This window comes from Sus scrofa, chromosome 5 (genome assembly GCF_054392235.1).
Source record: "Sus scrofa isolate SSC_HxYL_T2T_F1_AM1 chromosome 5, Sscrofa_HxYL_maternal_Yorkshire_Landrace_v2.0, whole genome shotgun sequence".
Taxonomy (NCBI): Eukaryota; Metazoa; Chordata; class Mammalia; order Artiodactyla; family Suidae; genus Sus; species Sus scrofa.
The window spans coordinates 10,828,848-10,850,712 of record NC_139387.1 but is presented as its reverse complement, the minus strand read 5'-3'; positions in this window follow the sequence as shown (position 1 = coordinate 10,850,712).

Genomic DNA, 21,865 nt, shown 5'->3' with positions numbered 1-21,865 from the left:
GACATCCAGACTTTCTGGAGAGCCTGTAGAACCTCATGTTGGGCCACTGAGGCCATGGCATCATGCCCCTCACAGCAGATGGGCAGGACATGGCCGGCACGTTAGAGGCCTGGATATGCCACATGTGCCCCAGTGAGTAGGAAAGAAAACTTATGGAAATTCAGGGCTTTCCACTTCAGCGAAAAATTTAAGGGTCCTTGGAGCTCCCATTGTGGCGCTATGGAAATGAATCCAACTAGTATCCATGAGGATGCGGGTTCAATCCCTGGCCTCGCTTGGTGGGTTGGGGATCCAGCATTGCTGTGAGCTGTGGTGTAGGTTGCAGACACAGCTTGGATCCTGCATTGCTATGACTGCAGCTACAGTTCCAATTCGACCCCTAGCCTGGGAACTTCCATACGCCGCAGGTGCAGTCCTAAAAAGCAAAAAAAAAAAAAAATAAAAAAAAATAAAAAAAATAGGGGTCCAGTGGTCAGGAGAGTACTGGGACATTCCATCCAAAGTAAAGGGCAACATATTGCACCTTGCATGTTCCACCACAAAGGAGATAAACCCAGGGCTTGGTAGGCTTCTGCAGACCATAGTCTCAACCTGGGACTACTTCTCTGACCCACATACTGGAGCACATTAAAGTCAGCCAGATTTGAGAGGGACCCAGAGACGGGAAGGACTCTGTAGCAGAGTTGAGTTACAGTGCGAGCAGCCCTGTCGCTTGGGCCATGCGGCTCAGCAGAATCTATGACCCTGGAGGCATCAGTGGTGGGAAAAGATGCCACGTGGCAAGCTCTCGAGGGAGAAGCACAGTGGAGACCCCTGGGGCCCTAGAGCAAGGCTATGCCTCTGCAGTGGCAAATGGTACACCTTTTGGAAAACAGTCTTTTTGCATGATAGAGGGTGCTAGTTGATTATGGCATACCCCGTGACCCATGACCCCATGACCTCATGACCACAACAAGCCATCACGAATTGGCTTCTGTCAAACACACCAAGTCATAAGGTGGGGCAGGCCCAAGCATCACATCATCAAGATGGAACTAGTTCCCCTGAGATCAAGGAAGGAGATGACTAAGGGGCATAACCTCAGCAAGCTGCATGAGGAGGATGCCCGTCTGCCCCGATGCCTCTCTCTTAACCACAGTTAGACTGTGCAGGTGGGAGGGTTCCTTAGGACAAGCAAACAGAGAAAGAAAAAGCTAAGTGGTTTACATATGGGTCAGCTGGATATGTGGGTACCAGCAGAAAGGGCATGGTGGTTGCACTGCGGGCGGGGAAAAATCCTCTCTATGGGCAGTTTGGGGCAGAGTATTTGGCCTTTTACTTTATATGGAAAGTAAAGAGAAGTGGCCCAAGGCTCGAATAATATAGACTCCTGCGCAGGCTGTGGTTGGACCTGCCTCACAGCTCCAACTCTGCTGCTAGTCCTGCTTTGTCTCCTTTCCTCTTAGAGGTTTTGATCTCAAGGACTCATCTTAATAAACACCCCACAACACACTAAACTCTATCTGAGAGTCTGTCTAACAGAGATCCCGGCCATAGAGGAAGCAGGTGACAGAAACCCTGCAATACCAGAGCTGACTGGAACAGTGAGGGGTACAGAGAATCAGGCTGAGGGTTCTAATGGGCAGGAGAAGGAAAGAGATGGCAGAAACAGAAGGGAGAGGTCATAGTGGTGGCAGGTGCTTCTGCCAAGTGGTTGGCCATGCAACCAGTCTCTAGAGCTGTCTCAAATTCTTGGCCACCTGCAAGACCCCAACTACTTTCCCAGTTCTGCAAAGCTTGGCTCTGTGGGTTCTGGGGGATGCCCATCACTTTGCATGGGGCAGATACTGCCCCTCCCTGCCCCGGTGTCTGCACTTCCCTTTTCCTAACAAAAGGATTTGTGCTGGATGCATAGTGTGATGGGTAGAGTGGTGGCTCCCCAAAAGATATGTCCACCTCCCAACCCCCAAAACATGTGCATGTGACTTTATTTGGAAAAAGAGTCTCTGCATATGTAATTAAGGTTCTTGAGATGAGATCATCCTGGATTATCTAAGAGGCTCCTAAGACCAATGACAAGTGTCTTTATAGGAAGGCAGAGGATAGACACAAGGGGGAAAGAGCAAGGACCACACGAGGAGAGAGGCAGAGGCTAGTTTTGCAGACACAAGTCATGGAACATGTAGAAGCACTAGGAGCTAGAAGAGGCAAGAATAGATCCTCCCTATAACCTTTCAAGGGAGTACAGCCCTACGGTGCAGGCTGCACGCGATAGTTTGGGACTTGGGTTTCTCTGAAACTGTAAGAGAAAAGATTTCTGTTAAACCGACTATGTGCTGATTTGCTACCGCGGCTCCCGGAAACAAATATATGCAGTTGTACTGAACAAAAGACTGTGTCTCCCAGTTTCCCTTGCAGCTGAGTGTAGCCATGAGAACCAGCAGAAGTGATGCGTGCCTCTCCCACGTTCTGCTTCGACCTGACGAGGCAGCTTCGCAAAGCTTAGCACCCGGGAGCAGAACCAAATGGACCTGCAGAAGTACCCTCCCAGGAAGAGCAATAAACGAACTCTACCCAAATTTCCAAGACCAAGCTTTCACCAGTCTAAAGTGCAATGGAGAAAAATAAAACGATTGTAGTTAATTTATAAGACTACTATTTACTTTGCGATTATAGTCTTTCCTCTAAACACAACAGCAGCAACCTTCTTTCTTTAGTGAAATCAGCAGTGGGAGAGGGTGTGGTGAGTGGTTTTGACTTTTCATCGCCTAGTTCCTTTTATTTATCTAACCTCTCAGGGGAGGAATTAGAAGAAAGAGTAACGTCCCCAAGGTAAGAATCAGGAAGTGGTGACAAGACGTGTGAGCCGCCTGGAACTGGAAGGGAATTGACTGACCTGCATGTAGCTGTTTGGAAATGTCCTTTACCTAGTACCACCCCTTCACCCACATGTGGGCAACCCTATGTGGTCCCTATAATAATTTGGGGAAAACTGGGGTGGGAAACACTATCGGTCTGTAACTTTCCAAAGTCTGAGACCTCTGAGATCGAGCAGGATAGAGGGCAGATGTCAAGGGCCCGAGAGCATCTTACTCAAAAATGCATGTCTTAGAGGTTTCTATGATGGTTACAGATGGGGAAGAATGTCTGCGTGGGGAATTAAGAAAGGTTTCATGGAGAAGTGAAGTGAATTTGAAATGGGTTTGAAATGGGGAGTGGGTTGGCCACACCCGGGGCATGTGTGGAAGTTCCCGGGCCAGGGATCGAACCTGTGCCATAGCAGTGGCCCAAGCCCCTGCAGGGACAATGTCCAGATCCTTAACCCACTGTGCCACAAGAGAACGCCTGAAACAGGGTTTTAAGGATGAATAGAATTTATATTTTTTGTAAATATTTTGAATAGGTAATACAACCAAAAATTAAAATGTATAGGATGTTCCCATGGCTATGGCTCAGCAGGTCAAGAACCCCACTGGTATCCATGAGGATGCAGGTTCAATCCCTGACCTCTCTCAGTGGCTTAAGGATCCGATGTTGTGGTGAGCTGTGCTGTAGGATGCACATGTGGCACGGATCTGGTGTTGCTGTGGCTCTGATTCGACTCCTAGCCTGGGAAATTTCATATGCTGCAGGTGCAACCATAAAAAAAATAATAATAATAAAATGTATACAATGGTATTTAATAAAGGTTTTTCACTTGATCTTGTAATTCTCGCTCCCACCCAAGGTGATGTTTAGAAACTGAGTTTCATTGTCATTTTTAAATGATTATTGCAATTTTAAAATGATTGCAAAAGTAGTATCACCCCAGAGTAAAAAATTGGAAAAGTCCATCTAATCAATATCCTACTTCTCTGCCCCTCTACCCACCTCCTTATTCAATTTTTCCTGGGAGGAGAGAGAGAGTTTGTTTCACATCTGCTCTAGAGAGGTGGAGCCCAGGACTATGGCCCATGCCTCCAGCTGACACTGCCAAGGCCACAGGCCACGCTGGCTCCCACGGTTCGGCAAGCCAATTTGCAATGTGATGATTTGTCTTTCTGGGGAAGAAAGCCTGGAACAAGGGGGATGTCTGGGATGATGTCAAAGTGAATGGCAGACTACTCAGCCATAAAAAAGAATGAAAAAATGCCATTTGCAGGAATATAGACCTAGAGCTTCTCATACTAAGTGAAATAAGTCAGAAAGAGAAAGACAAATACCATATGACATCACCGAAGGGTGGAATCTACAATATGACGCAGGAGTTCCCGCTGTGGTGCAACAGAATGGACGGTGTCTCTGGAGCGCTAGGACACAGGTTCAATCCCCAGACCGGCACAGTGGGTTAAGTTTTTGGTGTGGCTGCAACGCTGGTGAAGGTTGCAACTGTGGCTTAGATCTGTCCCCTGGCCTGGGATCTCCACATGACACAGGGCAGCCAAACAAGAAAAAGAAAAAAAGAAAAGAAAAAAAAAAGACACAAATGAACTTATCTGCAAAACAGAAACAGACTCACAATGAGAACAGAGTGGTTGCCAAGGTGGAAGAGGGGTGGGAAACAAACGGATTGGGAGTTTGGGATTAGCAGATGCAAACTATTGCATATAAAATGGATAAAAACGAGGTCTTCTTGTAAAGCACAGGAAACTATATTCAATATATTCAATATTGTGAGATCAACTGTAGTGGAGAAGCGTATTAAAAAGAATATCTGGGGAGTTCCCGTCGTGGCGCAGTGGTTAACAAATCCGACTAGGAACCATGAGGTCACGGGTTCGGTCCCTGCCCTTGCTCAGTGGGTTAACGATCCGGCGTTGCCGTGAGCTGTGGTGTAGGTTGCAGACGCGGCTCGGATCCCGCGTTGCTGTGGCTCTGGCGTAGGCCGGTGGCTACGGCTCCGATTCGACCCCTAGCCTGGGAACCTCCATATGCCGCGGGAGCGGCCCAAGAAATAGCAACAACAACAACAACAACAACAACAACAAAAAAAAAAAAAAAAAAAAAAAAAGAATATCTGAATCACGTTGCTGTGCGGCAGGAATTAATGCAACCCTGTAGGTCAACTATACTTCAATTAAAAAAAAAAACAGGAGTTCCCGTCGTGGCGCAGTGGTTAACGAATCCGACTAGGAACCATGAGGTGGCGGGTTCGGTCCCTGCCCTTGCTCAGTGGGTTAACGATCCGGCGTTGCCGTGAGCTGTGGTGTAGGTTGCAGACGCGGCTCGGATCCCGCGTTGCTGTGGCTCTGGCGTAGGCCGGTGGCTACAGCTCCGACTCAACCCCTAGCCTGGGAACCTCCATATGCCGCGGGAGCGGCCCAAGAAATAGCAACAACAACAACAACAACAAAAAAGACAAAAGACAAAAAAAAAAAAAAAAAAAAAAAAAAGCCAAACAAAACAAACAAACAAAACCCCAGAGTGAACATCAGGCTCCTGTGTTGCCCGTCTTGAGACGTCCTCTCCGGGTTCTCAGCTGGACGTGTTACATGATGAAGGAAAAGATGCCCAGGTCCTCTCAGAGGCCCAGTTGGTCCCTCATAACTTCCTGGCTGCTTCTACAGAACTGAAAATTCCCATTGTTTTTATTTTTCTAATCTGTGTTTATATTTTTGGACACATCTAGGGCATGTGGAAGTTCCCGGGTCAGGGACGGAACCCAGGGCACAGCTGTGACAATGTCAGATCCTTAACTTCTTGGCCACAGGGAAGTCCCCATTGTTTTTAGATTGTAAGGAAATTATGATCATAGCTGCTATTTCATCACAATGACTCATCAGCTGAGACATCATGCAAAATAGCTGAATGCATGAAAAACTTCAGATGCCAGAATCTCTTCAAGATTATCAAAGGAATACCCATGCAAAGAATTTTAGGGAAATTTTTCAAAACATAGGAGTTTAAAAAAATGAATATTTTTGGAGTTCCCGTCGTGACTCAGCAATAAACGAATCTGACTAGCGTCCATGAGGACGCAGGTTTGATCCCTGGCCTTGCTCAGTGGGTTAAGGATCCGGCATCGCCGTGAGCTGTGGTGTAGTTTGCAGATGTGGCTTGGATCCCGCATTGCTGTGGCTGTGGTGTAGGGTGGCAGTGCAGCTCCGATTTGACCCCTAGCCTGGGAACCTCCATGTGCCATGGGTTCAGCCCAAAAAAGACCAAAAAAAGAAAAAGGAAAAGAAAAAGAAAAAGGACATTGTCCTTGTAGGAGGACACTGGCCCGCAGTAACACCTCACAGCACCCTTTGCACAAGGCTGTGAGGCAGGTGGAGTTGCTGGAGGTCTGAGGCTCACGGAGCGGTTGCATCTGAGCCGCAGACATGAAACACTGTATTAGTGGGGAAGGTGTGGGGTTTTAATCAAAGGGAACAAGCTCTGATAGATGGAAGGAAAACATCAGGAGCTGATAAGGTCATTTCAGGGGTGTGAACTAGGTAGGTTTAAGTTACAGAGTTGAAGTCATGCCCTTGCTCGGCAGTCAGATCTTGTGTGGGGGAAAAAAGACAAAATGAGGCCTGAAAATAAGCAAAATCCCTGAGATCAGCTTACAATCTTCTACCCCCAGGAACCAGGGGCCTGGGGCCAGGCTCTAGTCCAGCCAGGTAGGGACCACCCTGCATGTGCTCCACGCTGCCTGCCTGGCTGGCATTGTAATGACAAGTAAAACACACATGAAACAGACAGTAGTCAAGGTGAGGTGCCACGGGGCATCAATCCTTACTCCTCAAGCTCTGATGTGCTCACACGTCACCCAGGGATCTCATTAAAATATGGATCCTGGGAGTTCCTGTTGCGGCTCGGCGGAAATGAATCTGGCTGGTATCCATGAGGTTGCGGGTTCGATCCCTGGCCTCACTCAGTGGGTTAGGGATCCAGCACTGCCGTGAGCTGTGGTGTAGGTCGCAGACGCAACTAAGATCTGGTGTTGCTGTGGCTGTGGCATAGGCCAGCGGCTATAGCACCAATTCAACCCCTAGTCTGGGAATCTCCATATACCGAGGATGAGGCCTAAAAAGCCAAAAATAACAAAACAAAATAAAATAAAATAAAAATAAATAAATAAAAAAAAATAAAATAAAATATGGATTCTGGTTTACTGGGTCTGCAGTGAGGCCTAACATTCTGCTTTTCCTTTTCTTTCTTTCTTTTTTTTTTTTTTTTTTCCCCTGGTCTTTTTAGGACTACACCCATGGCATATGGAAGTCCCCAGGCTTGGGGTTTAGCTTCGGGCCTACACCCCAGCCACAGCATCGTTAACCCACTGAGTGAGGTCAGGGATCGAACACATGTCCTCATGGATACTAGTCAGCTTCGTTACCAGTGAGCCACAATGGGAGCTCCACATTCCCCGCTTTTCTGCTAAGATGCCAGGTACTCCTGCTGCTAGGGGTCCAGGGACCATCTCTGAGTCCCAAGTACCTGGTTGTCCTCACTTTGGGGAAGGATCTGGGAGGGTTTATGGAGCAAAGAAGGATACCGTGAATAGGGAAAGACTAGTATATAAAAGGGTGCAGCAGTGAGGGCCCGCTCAGCTTTAAGCAACCCAAAACCCCCTGAAAGTAGCTGAGCCATAAGTCATGGAGCCTGGAAGTGGGATGGAAGCTTGCAGTCGGCACAGAGACTTGACCTCATCATGAACCCACATGCTTCCTCTCCTTCTGCTGTCACAGCTCAGAATGTGGGTGATGACAGCTGGAGTCAGATGTTGCGAGGAAAAGACAGTGTCCAGAGGTAGGAAGAACACATTTCCTGGCAAGGAAAGTCTTCCATTCATGACTCCTTGGCCAGACTGAGCATGCAGGCCTCTTCCTAAGCCATTCTCTGGCAAGAGGAGAATTACCATGAGTGGCTCAGACTAATCCAGTTCTGCCTTTTGGGGGGCTGGGGACAGGAATATATCTTCTATCCAAGATCTGATTATTCCAATGTTTGGGGTTTTTTTTTGGGGGGGGGGCTCTGTATCTATTGTTTGTTGTTTCTGCTTACACTCACCCATGGTGGCTCATTTCCCTGTGAATATGGTGGTTGTTAATTGTGGGCTTATGTGGCGATGGAATCAACGTGGTTTAGCGGGGAAAAAAAAAAAAAGTGTCTTCTACCATCAACTAGAGCTTGGTGCCTGAGAGGCGTTTGGGGTTCAGCTGTCCCGCTGTTCCTTCTGGTCTGGTGGTGTTTGTACTAAGTCATGCCATCCCCTGTCCACACGGCCACACCAGCTCCCTCTTTCAGCATGGCTGCCTGGCAGGAAACCATAGAAAGCATAAATCCGGGACAGGTAGAGAAGTGTGCTCTCTCTTCTAATACCCTGTACTGCCATTCACAGCAATCTAGGCAACCTGTCTTTACCATGACTCCGGGGTCATAGCTGGACGGGCCATCACCACCAAAAATGGCCATTCACGCCCCCAGGAGCCCTCTTGGGTGGTCGCTCTCCTTGAGCTTCCCTTGTGACTACATTTCCAGGGATTCTGCAGCCGACCACAAGCTTTCCCCCATTCCTCCTCTTACCCTAGACCTTGGGCTCGAACCCCTCCACCACTTTCTTCCTGCTCCGCCACGGGCCCCTCCCAGATGCCTGTAACTTTGTTGTGCTGAGCAAGTCTCTGGCAGGAAGACAGGGGCCTCACCTTTTCTTAAAAGAAGCTTGTAGAGCTCTCCAGAGTCCAGGGCTGGCAGAGAGGTGGGTTTCCACAGTGGGCATGTGGGTGAAACTCTCTTGGGAAAGCAGCTTGAGGGGAGCTAAGGGCCATCGCTTAAGGGTTGAGCAGAGGAAGCAGAGATGACAAAGGAGACATAGAAGAAACTAGAAAAAGTGTGGTGTCCCGGAGCCAAGACCCAAACGTGGGTCGGGCGCTGAATGGCCAGCAGCATCCGAGCGCAGACTCATCCAAGTTTCCACAGGCCTGTAAGGTGACCCTGCCTTTGGCAAAGTGGAGGGCCTTGCTGGCTTTGCCAGAGGCAGTGTTTATGGAGCAGACTTCCCTGGCCTGAGGAGGAAGCAAGCGGAGGTGAGAAGCGATGGCTGTGAGTGCAGACAAGACTCTTTAGAAATGGCAAGTGTCTCCTCTACCCAAGGAGGCGGACCTGACCATCTCATTTGATTTTTTTTAATGATTTTTATTTTTTCCATTCTAGTGGGTTTACCGTGTTCTGTCAGTTCTCTGCTATAGAGCAAAGTGACCCAGCCACACATACGTATATATATTTAACCATCCCATTTAATGCTGCAGACTGCTCTGCCTTCACCCACACCATCCCCTTACCCCGTTCAACCTATTTTTTCCCACAGCATTTATTGAATTGAAAATAAATAATTGAAAACCCTTCCAAATAACATGCCTCTGGGAGTTCCTGTTGTGGCTCAGTGGTTAATGAATCTGACTAGCATCCCTGAGGACGCAGGTTCGATCCCTGGCCTCGCTCATTGGGTTAAGGATCTGCCGTTGCCATGAGCTGTGGTGTAGGTTGCAGATGAGTCTCAGATCCTTCGTGGCTGTGGCTGTGGCGTAGGCCACCAGCTATAGCTCCTATTTGACCCTTAGCCTGGGAACTTCCGTATGCCACAAGTTTGGCCTTAAAAAGCAAAAACAAACAAGCAAAAACAAATAGCATGCCTCTGTCCTTCACTAACTCATTATGTCCCTTGCTGACGGTGGAACTCCCCGAGAGATAGAGGCCCTTGTCCGTTGTGTTCACGGAAGTACCCTAAGCACCTAGAACAAAGGGCTGGCACCTGTCGGTGTTCAAAGATATCAGTTGAATGAAAGAAGAGGAAAAGGATGGGGGTTGAGAAGAATATTGGGGCAAAGGAGGGTTTTGTGTTTAAGGACGGTAGCCGCCTGGTTATGCTTTTGGATCAGGGGACCTCTCCAGTTTGAAAATGCAGAAGAGAGAAGTGGGACCTAACGACTCAAGGTCTTAGAAAAGATGGGGTTCAGAGCACCCTTAGAGAGAACCGTCTCGTTCGGGGAAGTCGGGAGCAGTGACATGCGGAAGGCAGGTTCACGGAGTGTCCTCAGTCTCCCTGGATGATGGACATCCCAGGCTCAGTGCTTTTTTTGAGCCAGGAGGTGACCAATCACTCTGGGGACCTCTCAGGGTCACAGTGTTTGCAGGGTCCCAGGAGATAGCATTTGCAATCCCACAGAGCACAAGGGAGATGGTGGCTTTTGGAGCTGGGCAGCATGGCAGCTCTGCGAGGAAGGGCTGGCCCTCAGAGGGATGCTGGGCAGGACTGTGGGATGGAAAACTCTCAGAGACACAATGAGACCTGACGAGGGGGTGGAGGAGGGACAGGTAGATAGTTAGGGAAGGCTGAGTTTTTGCCAGAGCAGAATCGACACACATCCCCACCTGCTAGCGGGCACGAAGGCAGGAGGGTCAGAAGTCCTGAAGGTAAAGCATTTATGGCAAGACCTTCAGGGCCGGGGCTGGCTGTGCTGAGGAGATAGTGAACTGAGGTTTTGGTAGTTGCAGTTGCTCAAGAAAGAAGAAGGAAGCCACTTAGATACCGAAGCATGTTTTTGTTCAATGTATGATTGGAGATAAATTTCCAGACAAGAACTATTTACCCCCAAAAAGGATGATTAGAAGAGCCTGTGACCTTTGAGACTATGTCCTACCAAGATCATCTTCTGGTGTCTTTCTTCTTCTTTGCTTTCTTTTCATGGCTGCACTTGGGGCATAGGGAAGTTCCTGGGCTAGGGGTCCACTAGGAGCTGCAGCTGCGGCCTATGCCACAGCCCACAGCAATGCAGGATCCTTAACTCATTGAGCGAAGCCAGGGATGGAGCTGGCATCATCATGGAGACAGCGCTGGGTCCTTGACCCACGGAGCCGCAATGAGAACGCCACCTTTACCATTCTCATTTGATTCAGTCCCTCCGTGTCCATTCCCTTCAGCTCAACTACATCCTAGTACATTCAATAGAGGTTAACTGAGTATCTACAAGTCCTCAGCATCAAGGATAAGAAATAAATGTGCTAGAGTTCCCGTTGTGGCTCAGTAATAATGAACCTGACTGGCATCCATGAGGACTCGGGTTTGATCCCTGGTCCCACTCAGTGGGTTAAGGAGCTGGCATTGCCATAAGCTGCAGTGTACGTAACAGATGTCGCTCAGATCTGCTGTGGCTGTGGCTGCAGTGTAGGCCAGCAGCTGCAGTGCCAATTCAATCCCTAGCCTAGGAACGTCCATTTGCTGCAGGTGCAGCCCCCCCCCAAAAAAAAGGAAAGAAAAGAAATAAAGGCTAAGAAATAAATGATATGGTCCTTGCTCCTGACCAGCTGTCAGGCTTACAAAGAAGACAGAAATGCAGGCAACCACAATCGAATGGAGATGATTCTGTGATTCGTTCTCCATTCATCTACATTCTCAGATGGTTCTGCAGAGGATGGGGGAGGGCAGAGGCAGGAGAAGGTCAGAGAGTTATGGTTCCTTCTCTTGCTGGGTTTCCTGTGGAGAGGGACCATGTTGAGTCGTTGTCTTTCTTCCCAAAGTCCCCGGAGCTGGAGTGTGCAATGGGAGGAGAGGGTACAGAAACCTTGGGATTTCGCATTTGCTCCTGGGATCCCTTCCTGTTCTCAAAGTCATCAGAGAGAGAGTTGGCCTCAACTCCGTCATCAAGTGGCTATGACCTTGGGGTGCCCCTCACTGCCAGGGAGCCTGGAAGCGGTGGTGTGGACCCAGTCCTAGGTGGAGCCCCTCTTGGCTACCCGATACCTTAGTGAGCCAGGTCAATGAATAGACCGCAGGTACGATGAGTCTGAGGGCAAAAGCCCTCACTTCCAAGAAGCCTGCCCAGATATCCTTTTCCTCTGCCTGGCAAGAGCCCCCATAAGCTCCAGATCTAGCTCTGTGGGCGCCTTCTGCATGGAGCCTCCTCTGATCTCCCAGGAGAAGTGTCTCTGGTCTTTCATAAAAAAAAACACTGCCAACTCCTGTTCTGTAGTTGAAATTTAAAGAGCATCTGGGAGTTCCCACTGTGGCGCAGTGGGTAAATAATCCGACTGCCCCAGTTCCCGACACATCTCAGCTGTAATGAACCTGCTACCATGCCATGAGGATGTGGGTTCGATCCCTGGCCTCGCTCAGTGGGTTAAAGATCCTGCATTGCTGTGGCTGTGGTGTAGGCTGGAAGCTATGGCTCCAATTCAACCCCTAGCCTGGGAACTTCCATATGTCTTGGGTGTGGCCCTAAGAAGACAAAATAATAATAATAATAATTATTATTATAATCCAACTGCAGCAGCTCAGGCTGCTGTGGAGACGCACGTTCAATCCCTAGCCAAGTGTGCTTAGTTAAAGGATCTGGCGTTGCTGCAGCTACATCATAGGATGCAGCTGTGGCTTGGATTCAGTTCCTGGCCCGGGAACTTCCATATGCTGTGGGTGCAGCCATTAAAAAATAATAATAATAAAACAAATAAAAAAACTACGAGAGCACAAGGAAAAGAGAGAGAACTTCTGCCCTTGGAGACAAGGGAAGGCTTCCAGGGCAGTGACGGTGGCTCCGCAGGAGTGAAGGAGAATATAAAAGGTTTGCATTCCTTCATGCATTCCTCCATGCAGTCAGCACTCAGCACCTGCCATGCGCTAGATAATGAAGATGAGCGGGCTCTTCTCCCGCGTCTCTACGGTCGAGCCAGCCTTGGAAGCGACAACGGTGCTACAGTGAGGAAGAGTGAGGGTCCCCATTTTTCCACTGGCCTGAGAGGTTTTGGGAACAGAGGATTGTGACGTCAGAGAAAAAAATAACAGCTGGTAGGGAGCTCCCGCTGTGGCTCGGCAGAAATGAACCTGACTAGCATCCATGAGGACGCAGGTTCCATCCCTGGCCTTGCTCAGTGGGTTAAGGATCTGGCGTTGCTGTGAGCTGAGGTGTAGGTCGCAGACACCGCTTGGATCCCAGGTTGCTGTGGCTGTGGTGTAGGCCAGCAGCTGTAGCTCTGATTGGACCCCTAGCCTGGGAATCTCCATGTGTGGGTGGCCCTAAAAAGACACACACACACACACACACACACAAAGCAGCTGGTAGACTTGGGTCTCCCGGAGAATGATGAGTTCTCAGAGTTCCCTGTGGGAGACTGAGCTGGTTGAGAGGAAGATACACGTGTCTGGGGGGACAGCTGCCATGATGACAATGCAGAAGGTGACTTCTCTGGTGGGTTATGCGCTCAACTAGAGAAACATGGTTATAACACGGAGACCTCCTAACATCCAGAAGCAGTGCCGAGGCAAATGTTTATTGCATTATATTCTTGGATTTATTTTTGTTTCTGTAATGCAAAAAATAAATGTTTTGATCTCAAAAAAAAAAAAAAGAAAGAAAAGATGAGTAAAGCCCAGTGCCTGGCCACATGGAATTCACAACCCAGGGAGGATGGCGTGCAAACCTCTCCCTCCCAGGCCCCGTGAGCACCTCCCACTCCCGGCGGAAGCCTGTCTGTCGCAGCTGGAGAACCGGGCCCGCATGGTTCAGTTTCAGCTGCTTGCCTATTGTAACACACAAAGAATGGAATAATTAAGAACACAGCCTCTGGAGACAGAGAGGCCTATATTCAAATTCTGACTCCAGACTCCCTCCCTTCCTTCCTTCTTTTTCAGGCAGAGTTATGAGGCAGCCTGATGAGGGCGGGAAGGCAGCCAGGACTCCAGCCAGCGGCTGGAAAGTGGGTAGCTCAAAATTAAAGGCGTTTATTGTCTCACAGTTCTGGAGACTTGAAGTCCAAAATCAAGGTGTCAGCAGGGCCACACTCCGTTTGATGGCTCTAAGGACGAGTCCTTCCTGGCCTTGTCCGGCTTCCAGTGCCGGCTGACCTTCCTGGGTGGTCCTTAACTTGAAGCATCTCAGCAGTCACGTGATCATCTGCTTCCCGCATGTCTATGCCTCTTCTTCCCTCTGTGTATGTCCCTGTGTTCACATTGTCCTTTTATAAGAACACTGGTCTGAGAGCTCCCATTGTGTCTCGGCGGAAATGAATCTGACACGGGTTTGATCCCTGGCCTTTCGCAGGGGGTCAGGGATCTGGTGTTGCCATGAGCTGTGACGTAGGTCACAGATGCAGCTCGGTTTCTGCTTGGCTGTGGCTGTGGCTGACAGCTGCAGCTCTCATTCGACGACGCCTAGCCTGAGAAACTCCACGTGCCACCAGTGCAGCCTAGAAAGCAAAAAAAAAAAAAAAAAAAGTAAGAACCCCTGTCATATTGGATGACGGCTCACCCTAATCCCTAAAGACTTCATTTTCACTTGATTACTTTTGTAAAAACCCCATTTCCAAGGAAGTCCTGGGCTTACGACACCCACAGATCTTTTTGTTGAAGGGCACAGTTCAACCCCGTGACAGTGGGTATCAGAGCAAGGTAGCCGCCCAGGAGGGAGGCTCCACGCGGGCCAGGAAACCTACTGAAGACAGCACTAATCTGGTTTCTCACAGCCAAGAAGGGAGGTGCAAAGATACAGGGAGAAATCTAGGGTGAAACCTGTGGTGTTGGATTGGCTTGAGAGTGTCAGCGTGAATCGTGGTTTGCAAAATAAATCCAGACACAAATATTGGAGGTTGGGGTTAGTAGATGCAAACTATTCCATTTAGATGGATGAGCAATGAGGTCTTACTGTGTAGCACCGGGCACTATATCCAGTCTCTTGGGATAGACCGCGATGGGAAATACTATAAGAAAGGGAACGTGTACATAGGTCTGACTGGGTCACTTTGCTGTGCAGCATAGGTCTGACTGGCACTACTTTGCAAATCAACTACACTCTAATAAAGAAAAGAAAAAGGGAGTTCCTGCTGTGGCTCGGTGGGTTACGAACCCGACTAATATCCATGAGGATGTGGGCTTGATCCCTGGCCTTGCTCAGTGGGTTAAGAATCCAGCGTTGCCACAAGCTGCAGTGTAGGTCGAAGACATAGCTCAGATCTGGTGTTGCTGTGGCTGTGGTGTAGACCGGCAGCTGCAGCACAAGAACGGCCATATGGTGCAGGTGTGGCCGTAAAAATATAAGAAAGAAAGAAAGAAAGAAAGAAAGAAGAAAGAAAGAAAGAGAGAGAGAAAGAAAGAAAGAAGGAAGGAAGGAAGGAAAGAAAGAAGGAAAGAAAGAAAAAGAAAGAAAGAAAAAGAAAGAAGGGAGGGAGGGAGAAAGGAAGGAAGGAAAGAAAGAAAGAGGGAGAGAAAGGAAGGAAAGATGGAAGAGAGATAAAGGAAAAGAAACGTATAGCTCTGAATATGTGTGTTATTCATTCCCTCATTCATTTCCTGGCTCGGTCCATTGAGAGAGCTGAGGGTGATGACACCTCAGCAGCAGTGGGCTCTAAACACTCTCTTCCACTAACAGGAGCCAAGCTCCTTGGAGAAATGCAGAGTCCAAGGCTGGGGCGGGAGAAGCCCCAAGGTAAGACAGGAATACCTTATGGTATCTGAAAACGAGAAAGGTCTTAAGGAATGATGGGGGTATGTCAAAAGGACCCAGGAGCCCATCTGCAGGCGCTCTCCCTACCAAACCTGGGGTGATCAAAACAGCCAATCAAATGGTAATAACTGACTGTGATCCATTTAGTAAAATGGGTCCAGACTGATTAAGTAAGTGAGTAAAAACATAAAGGCGGGGGGGGGGGGGAATCTCTTCCTTATGGCAGAATGCCAACTAATAAAAGCAGATGAAATTCCAGTCACCATTTGGCCACCATCGTAATAATATTTAATTTCATTAAGAAGCATAGTAATCAGTGGGTGGAAATGGAATGATGAATGGGATTTTTGTCCCGTCTGAAAGCATCTCTCCACGAAATACTCATGAATCACAGAAAGGTGATAGAGGGATTTTTGCAATGAAGAAACCTGCAGTCTTCATTAAGAGACAGTTGTGTCAACCAAGAGAGCAGAGTGAACCTCAGTAATGGGACAAGTTGAACCTGGCACCTGATAGGACGCAGTGAGAAGAATCCAGCATCCCTACGTCATTCTGGCCAAACGTGCAAGACCTGGATCTAATGACAGGTACCGTCAGACAAACCCACACTGAGAGACATTTTGCCAAGTGCCCCGTCTGCTGAAGTCAGAGGATGGCATCGAGGAAAAGTGAGGCATCTGTTCCAGACGGAAGGAGGCCAGAGAGGCATGACAATGCAAGGCAGCGTGCGGTCGTGAACAGGCTCCTCTGCTTTGAAAGGCATTTCTGAGACCACTGCGAAACTTGAAGAGGGTTTTCACAGAAAGACTGTGTTGGAGTTCTTGGCATGGCCCTTAATATTTTCTGTATTTTGGAACTGTTTTGGAATAAAAGTTAAAAAGAAAAAAGGCAATGCTGGAGTTCCCGTCATGGCGCAGTGGTTAACAAATCCCACTAGGAATCATGAGGTTGAGGGTTCGATCCCTGGCCTCGCTCAGTGGGTTAAGGATCCGGCATTGCTGTGAGCTGTGGTGTAGGTCACAGACAAGACTCAGATCCCACATGGTTGTGGCTCTGGTGTAGGCTGGCAGCTACAGCTCCGATTGGACCCCTAGCCTGGGAACCGCCATATGCTGCAGGTGCAGCCCTAGAAAAGGCAAAAAGACCAAAAAAAAAGAAAGAAAGAAAAGACAAAATGCAATGTTATCAGAGATTAACTCTGTTGTTTCACTTTTTATGCCCCAGTTTCATCTGTAAGGCGAAAGTAAGAACTACTTTAAAGATATTGCGAAGAATACAGGAGATTGCTTGGAGTAAATTCTCACTCTGTAGCTGTTATTAGTATTACGCTCTCATTGATATTTTGTGGTATTTCTGAGAAACTGATATGTCATCAATTGTAAGACACTAATCATTTATTCTATATGTCACTGGGAAAATAAAAATATGACCCATTAAGCTGACAAAGTGATTCTTCTCACTTAGAATTTTAAATACTTATTTGAGAAACTCTATTTTATTTATTTATTTATTTATTTACTTACTTACTTATTTATCTTTTTGGCCACACCCAAGGCATGCAGAAGTTTCCAGGCCAGGAACTGAGCCCATGCCACAGCAGCCACAGCAGTGACGATGCCAGATCCTTAACCCACTGCGCCACAAGGGAACTGCTCCAAGAAAGCTCTTTCAGATTTATTGAAATGCAGACTTTTAAATTCTATTTTACTCAAAATGAATTGGTTGAAGTGTGCCCTGAGTTGTCCTCATATTTGGAGGTTGAAGCTCCCAAATCATTTAATTCAGTCTCGGTGTCTTTGCTTTTCCACCTAGCAGCATCCTTGGTGCCATCAAGGGCATCAGTGATGCGCTTACATGAATGCTCCGCTCTTATCGCTGGAGTTTTCTTCCTGGCTGCCACTGCCCACCATTCTGTGTATATTCAGACTCGTTATATGAGGAAAAAGTAAGGAGGGAGCTCAGGAGGAGAGTGTGTGTGTGACAACAGATTTTATCTCTGTCTTTCTTACACATACGTTTTATGTCCAATGTCTTTGTGTCTCCGGGGTCTCTAGCCACTGTTTGTAGCTTCTGCTTACTTTCTCCATGGCAGCTTCTTTCCTCCTGAGTCTGGTGATTGTTGATTGTGAGCTTATAAGTGAGAAACTAAAACTGCTTTTTCCTCCAGAAACATTTGCATTCATTTCTGCTGGGAGGTTGGGGCTATCCTGGCCCAGAATCAACTGCCATCTCCTCCAGGCCACTGAGTTCAAGGTGAGAATCTGGACCGCAGCTGCCCATGTTGTTGGGAACCCAAGGCGTCCATGCCAGATGGTCAGAGCTGTTTATCAGCATTTGTGCTGATGGCAAATTCGACACCACGTTTCCTGTTTGTTTAATCCTCAAGTTTCAGCTCACTATGTTTGCTGATTTTTTTGTTTTGTTTGGTTTTGGGGTTTTGGCTGAAAAGAGAGGGCTGCTTTGGAGAATTCCTTCTCCCTTTGGGGTCCAGCGATGCATTTAAAGACTAAGGTGACCCTTGGAGTTCCCGTCGTGGCGCAGTGGTTAACGAATCCGACTAGGAACCATGAGGTTGCAGGTTCAGTCCCTGGCCTTGCTCAGTGGGTTAAGGATCCGGCATTGCCGCGAGCTGTGGTGTAGGTTGCAGATGCAGCTCGGATCCCGAGTTCCTGTGGCTCTGGTGTAGGCCGGTGGCTACAGCTTTGATTAGACCCCCTAGCCTGGGAACCTCCATATGCCGTGGGAGCGGCCCTAGAAAAAGCCAAAAAGCCAAAAAATTAAAAAAAAATAAAAAATAAAAAAAATAAAGACTAAAGTGATCCAGGGTCCAGGGATTTTGTAGTGAAAGGGAGCCTCCGAGTAGCCAGATCTTCCGTGCCGTCTCTGGGCACTTGACTCGCTGTGGGACGTCACAGGGGAGCAGCAGAAGCTGGCCCGATTTTTTTTTTTTTTTTCTTTTTTGGCAGCTGTTTTGCAGGCCCCTGAGGGCCTTTCCCCAGATTTCTGCAGCATGCCTCCTTTGCCCCCTGACCAACTCTTCTCTGCACTGAGGGTATTTCTGTCCGCATTTGCTGACTCACCCTCTTTCTCAGTATTTCTTCTCACTGAAGAGTCCAAGTCAGCCCCTGCGCTGGCTGCCAGCCTCTTGTGTGTTTTTGTCTGATGTTCTTAACGAATTTTTTGTCCGTTTTGATCAGTATCTCAAGATAGAATCTGCAACTTTGCTTCACTCTCATTTAATCTGGAAGTCAAAAATACACATTTTTTTTTTCTTTTTTGGCTGCTCCTCTGCATAATGGAGTTCCCAGGCCAGGCCTCGGATCTGAGCTGCAGCTGTGACCCACAGCACAGCTGTGCCAACGCCTGGATCTCTTGACCCACTGTGCCAGGCCGGGGATCGAAACTGCATCCTGGCACTGCAGAGAAGCTGCTGATCCCTTTGAGCCACAGCGGGAACTCTGAAAATCTACATTTTTAATAGCACCTCAGAAGTCGCAGGTGTTCTTTAGACCAGAATTTGAGAGTCAGATATGGGGTTACCCATGGTGTGAGTGAGACAGAATGAATAGGTGGCTCAGAGCAGCCTGAGGACAATTCTGATGTCAGAAAACCTTTGCCCATCACTTTATTAAAATTAAGCACGTACGATACAACTGAGCATAAAATGATCCTATACAAGCAAAGTTCAAAAACAGGCACCATTCAGAAGGACAGTTCCTCAGTCATTTAAACAGGCGTACCACATGGTCGTCAATTTCACTTCTGGGCAGATTCTCAAAAGAAGTGAAATTGGGGACTTGCACAGATATGTGCAAAATTCACAACATCCAAAAGAGAGAAACAACTTAGACGTCCACTGTTAGGATAGGATAAACCGCATATAGACCACCCACACAACAACGTATTACTCAGCCTTAAAAAAAAATTCTGGGAGTTGCTGTTGTGGCTCAGCGAGCTAAGAACCAGACATAGTGTCCATGAGGACGCTGGTTCAATCCCTGGCATCGCTCAGTGAGTTAAGGATCCAGTGTTGCCACAAGCGGCTGCACAGGTTGCAGATGTGGCTGGGATTTGGCATCCCTGTGGCTGTGGCGAAGGCTGCAGCTGCAGCTTCAGCTCCGATTTGAACCCTAGTGTGGGAACTTCTATATCCCACAAGTACAGTGGGTAAAAGATATATACATACATACATATATACATATATATATTTTTTTGTCCTTTCTAGGGCCGAACCCACGGGATATGGAAGTTCCCAGGCTAGGGGTCCAATCGTAGCTGTTGCTGCCGGCCTACGCCAGAGCCACAGCAACACCAGATCCGAGCCGTGTCTGCGACCCACACCACAGCTCACGGCAACGCCAGATCCTTAACCCACTGAGCGAGGTCAGGGATCAAACCCGCAACCTCATGGTTCCTAGTCAGATTTGTTAACCTCTGAGCCACGACGAGAACTCCTATATATATATATAATTAATGTAAAATAGAGTTTTTGTTTTTTTTTAAATCATGTGAACAGGAGCTTCTTAAGTCCCAAGCAGAGAGGAGCTGGGTTCCACGACATTCTTGGCGGTTGTGGGAGAATCACAGAGCTGAGAAAAGCAAGGCATCCTCGCATCCTGCACCCTCGCATCAGAGCCGGGGTGTGTCAGCGCACGACCACCCCCCGCCACACCCACGTCAGAGCCACGCCTGGACAGAATTCAGCTTCTCTTGTTTTATTTTCCTGTAACTTCTTGTTGCTTGTTTGTTTTCAACAGGTTCATTTTTAGAAGGTGACAGTGTTCACGGCTGCTGTTCCATTTTCAGGCCGCCTCACGGCTCCGCCCTGCTCACACATTCCCCTCAGTGAGGCCTCATCACAGGGGAGCCCCCAGGCTGAGGGGCACCTTGGAGCTCAGCCAAAGGGGGAGAGGGAGCTGGGCTGCCAAGTGTCAGAGACTCGATGACAGCAACAAGCTGCATCACTGACTGCGATGGTGTTAAGATGGTGTAAGCGAGATTGTCAAACCTGAGGCATTCCCGTCGTGGTGCCGTGGAAATGAATCCGACTAAGAACCATGAGGTTGCAGGTTCGATCCCTAGCCTTGCTCTGTGGGTTAAGGATCCAGCGTGGCCGTGAGCTGTGGTGGAGGTCGCAGACACGGCTCAGCCCCTGCATTGCTGTGGCTGTGGTGTAGGTCGGCAGCTGTAGCTCTGATTCAACCCCTAGCCTGGGACTCTCCATATGCCACACATGCGGCCCTAAAAAGCAAAAAAAAAAAAAAAAAAAAAGGTTGTCAGACCTGAGAAAGTGCTGACACCCACCCCACCCCACCCCACCCTGGCCCTTCCCGGTAGGGTCAGATGGATCATTGTAGAAGGAGCTAGAACAAAAGGTCCCAGGTCTTGTTATGGACCTTGGGGTGGGGGAGGGCCAGGGGAGAGGACTGGGAGTGGAAAAGCACAGGGCTGAGTCGGAGCGGGGATGTGGCCTCCGGGTGTTCCCTCCCCACTGAGGAGGCCTCCACCCACAGCCTCAGCTCAAGGGTCTAAGAATGCGAATGTGCCCAAGAGCCCCAGGGCCCGAGTCCTCGGCCACAGCTCGCTCAGAGCCGGCCCTGCCCTGTGTGTGCACAGTCTGGTGGGGGGGTCAGCCAGGGAAAGCTTTGGGCTGGTCTGTGGTCAAGGCTGAAAAGCACACACACACCCAGCTTGTTAACGGGGAACCGGACGCCCCAGCACTATGGGTCTCTTGCCCTCTCGGGGTGGGAACTGCGGGGTGAGGCCTTCCCTGGGGACCTAGAGAGCTCAGCACGTGTTGGCCTTAGGCCTCAAACTCAGTCCAATGAGACTACCCTACCTCGAGCTCGTGAGGGTCTGTCTATTCCCACTAGTGACCCGGCCTGGGGTGGCCCCCTCCAGGTGGGGTCCCTAGCCCTCAGACCACAACAGAGGAGAATGGGCAGAATGGGAGCACCTCGGAGAGAAGAAAAGCCTGGGACATGACCTTGACCTCCCCTGCAGCCCAGGACAGGCCCCCGCAGAGCTCCCCCACCCGGAAGGGATTTCACAGGGGGCAGGAGTGCCCAGAGAACTCTGGGTTCTGCAGCCACCACTCTGCCCTCCAGCTCATGCTTTTTCCACGCCATGGGACATTCCAGGCACTTCTCCCGCCTGGCCCTTCCAGGCAGCAGGACAGGAAAGAACAGTCAGGCTAGGAATCCAGTGGTTACAGGCTCCGGGCCCTCCCGGCCCCTCGTTCCTGCCGCTCCAGTAGGGCTCAGTATGGTGCTGTCATCGAGCCCGCCTTTATTTAAAATTTCAGGTTCGGGAGCTCCCATTGTGGTTCAGGGATAATGAACCCCAACTAGTATCCACGAGGACTCGGGTTCCATCCCTGGCCTCGCTCAAGGGGTGAAGGATCCGGCATTGCCATGAGCTGTGGTGTAGGTCACAGACAAGGCTTGGATCCTGTGTTGCTACAGCTCTGGCACATGTAGGCTGGCAGCTAC